Source organism: Solanum pennellii, chromosome 6, assembly GCF_001406875.1.
Source record: "Solanum pennellii chromosome 6, SPENNV200".
Classification (NCBI taxonomy): Eukaryota; Viridiplantae; Streptophyta; class Magnoliopsida; order Solanales; family Solanaceae; genus Solanum; species Solanum pennellii.
In genome coordinates, this window is record NC_028642.1 from 52,652,443 (window position 1) to 52,655,987 (window position 3,545).

A 3,545-nucleotide genomic window follows, 5' to 3' on the forward strand; every position below is an offset into this window, starting at 1 on the left:
GCCTCGTGGCACGACGGTGCCTCGAGGCTAGGGTGGGGTGGGGGGGCCTCAGTTCACGACGGTGCCTTGTTGTTTATGTTTGCAGTTGGTGGCAACATTCAGAAAATGATTCTACCTACGTGCAGCAAGATGCTTTTGAGCTCTTCATTTAAATGTTAGACATGTAGGGCAAAGAGGGAAAACAAGTTCGGCAATCAAAAGTATATTTTGATAAGAATGGTTCTTATACTTCGTGTCTCTGGTAGGACATGGTCTGGGGTTTGTAGCTTTGATAATGCATATGGTTCATCTCTTTCTGTGTGAAATGCAATACAGTTAGTAGATATAGTACAGATCTTGTCATGTTTATGCTTGATTCATGTATTAAGACCTTGAAAACTTGAGAGTTATTGATTGCCAGTGTATTCTCATGGTGGGCTCTTGAGAATGTCACCTGTAATTCCAGCCAAAAGGCTAGTAAGTCTAGTAAGCCAAATGAATCTCTTGTAGGTTGCTTGGACCTCTTACAAGACCAGAAAAAAATTGAGATCTGATCAGAAATTTTACATCAAGCTCTCCCTCTTGTGCTCTACTTTCATATAAAATGATTCGACATTCTCCCACCAGAAAGATCGATCGCCATGTGCAATTTCCTTTGTCTTTGGACATGAAACCATATTTATCATCTTCAATTGTAAGAAAAAGATACGGGAACATAATCTTTTTATTTGACGGTGATGAATCAGACGTTTTTACAGAATTTGAAATTTTTGCAGTGGTCACACATTCAGGAATGTTAGAATCTGGTCACTATGTGACGTATTTGCATTTGCGAAACCAATGGTACAAATGTGAGGATGCATGTATAATTGAAGTTGGTGAAGAAGTTCTACCACAAGAGTTGTGAAGATGTTAGATGCCAACCAATGTCACTGTGAGCAGACACATTTGTTCCGATAATTGGTTGCTGCTAAAACTTCAATGCTTGTGCACTGGACTTGGATATGTCTTATGTATATTCTTTCCAGCCAGGTAATAGTATTGGTTACTGGTATAAAACCAATATGAAGAATTGTAACGATTATTAAAAAAGCAACCCCAAAGATCTGAACGATTAGAAGCACGGAGTGTATTTATGCCATCATCGTCTTAATCAGTGAGCTAGGAATCACTTTCTCAGTTGCCAACTTTTCAGGTTATATAAAGATTTTTAGGAAAAAAACCCCACCGAAGAGAGAAACCATACCCAACTTGTGTCACATTTTCATATTGCGCATTGATTCTGATCATATCATAATCTCCCAAATTTTCAAGAATGGTACAACCTTCCTCTGTGACTCAAGAAGCTGCCAACCCCTTTGATTTTGTATCCAAGTTTGGCTTTTTCGCATCTGATAATTCCAATAAACTCACTAACAACAGCTATACTTCAGATGTACACTCAAGTTGGGATCTTTTGTGTTTAAATCATAAGAATAAGCTATAGAACCCTGTCTAGTTTCAATAGTCGTAGAAATGGTTGTATTTTCAAGCATTAGAAGATTTATTCTTCATTTTGATAGAGATATTAGGCTACATTGCGAGTGAATTCCACTTGAGTGCTCTGTTGGTGTTGATTGTGAGGATAACAATGGGTTGAGTGAAAATGGGGATGTTACCAAGGATAAAGGATTAGTGCCCATTAATGGTGTTGAATTAGAATGTCCAAAAAAGGTGCTCATTTTGATAAGTGATACTGGTAGGGGTCACAGGGCATCTGCTGAAGCCATTAAGGCAACTTTCAACAAACAATATGGAGATAAATATCAGGTCATTTTGGTTGATTTTGTTAGATAGTGTAGAACATTCCAGTCTGCTGATCCAGCATGGTTTTATCTTATATTTCCTGCCAATGTTTTGCTTATGTTATTGTTGTTTCTGGCTGGGCAACTGGTCTTAAGCTTGTAAGTGAATCAAAGGGTATCACCTATGATGTCCATTGCAATACTGGATTGCATTTTTCTGTCTTGCAACATTGAGCTAATGCTTCTGTGTTCCTGAGGCCTGAATCGTTTTTACGTTTAGTTATTCATTTTATCATTTATGCTACAGAAACTTGTTATTTGCACCTTAGATAGGTAAATTCTTTGAACTTAAGTTGGTTTCTCTGTGTATATGCTTATCTTTGGTTTGTTGGTAGGGTTTTGCCTTGTTGTTGAGGCCGAAGAAGGATCATAAGTACAGATTTTACTGGAATATCTACCATTAAATATGTGTACAATGGCTTCGAAAGATAACATGTTGTTTATAAATATGTGACTTGATCACTTCAATTTCAGAACACACTAAGTGGATGTTTTTAGGTCATTTTGGAGCCTTTCTTAATTGTTGACCCTAGAAAATTATAATTGTGTGTTTGATGCTTAAGCTGCCCTCCTTTTTCATTGCTTCAACTTTTCCTCTGTGTTTTAAGTTATGTTGCTCGGACTCTTCTAAAGTGTTGATAAATGTATGTTGGGTCCTCCTAGAACTGTGTATTTTTGGAAGATCTAACACGAGATGTGGAAGTATAATTGGGAAGTCGGAGCAACATAGATTCATAGTTGACATTATAACATCCATTTCGGCACGTGAATGAATGTGTTATAAAATGAGCAAATCACATTTGGTGCCAACATAGTTGACTGAGCAAGCACTAACCAGCCATGTGAGAAATTTCTCAGTTTACAAAATATTTTAATCTTCTTTTCAAAGCACAACCCAAGCAACTTAATTGCTACTAAATATTTTTTGAGTTATTAAGGTGAGTGGATCAGTGAACAGGGAAGAGGAAGTCCTAATAAGAAACCATAATATCTGTCTTTTAAAGTTTTACGTATTGTTTGTAGTTCATCAATCTAATTTTGCTGGTACATCTGCTTTTATTGCTAGGTTAGATAACTTCATTAGTTGAATCCAGAATGATGTCCTAGTTTGGCCTGTACGTCTGCTAACAGAAAATAAAAGACTTAACTTGTGTTAAAAAAAAAAGAACTTTCAGTTACTGCTGCAACATGAATAACAAGAAGATTGTTAGAGGGAAGTTACTTCATTTTATTGTATCAAGTGATAATATATATTTGATTACGGGAATGGTAAAGGACAAGTTCCCCCAGTTGAGTGTTATGTATCTCATTTTGAATGTTTTTTTTTTACTGAATTCATTATAGGCTTAATGTTTGGTTACTAATCTTTGAATAATGAAATTCATGTTCATGTTTTACTCTAGCAAATATTTTACAGACTTGGAGCTACATGTTGTAGCAATAAAAAAACCACTAGCATTGGGATGGAAGTTAACGATGTGATACTAAAGTATGACCGGGGGAGATACATGCTAATTATGTGTAGGATGGTCTTATTTCAAATATGATTATGAGTCTTGAATTAGTATCGAGCAACAAGGAATTTCCCTTTATTGTTGGGTTTTGTAAGACCTCTAATTGTTGTGGTCAAAATAAATGTGTTTCATAACACAAATCAAATTACACTATTGGTACATATTGTACATTGTTAATTTACTAAGAATTTCCCTACTATTTCTGTTA

At 35.9% G+C, this 3,545-nt stretch overlaps 1 long non-coding RNA gene across 1 annotated transcript in view; it reads left to right on the forward strand.

The window, feature by feature from the left end:
* LOC107021826 overlaps positions 1 to 3,545 on the forward strand; it is an 8,777-nt gene extending 5,232 nt beyond the window's left edge. The window contains exon 3 of the long non-coding RNA XR_001457086.2: positions 756 to 3,545. This is a non-coding gene — a long non-coding RNA (uncharacterized LOC107021826). The remainder of the gene's footprint in view (positions 1 to 755) is intronic.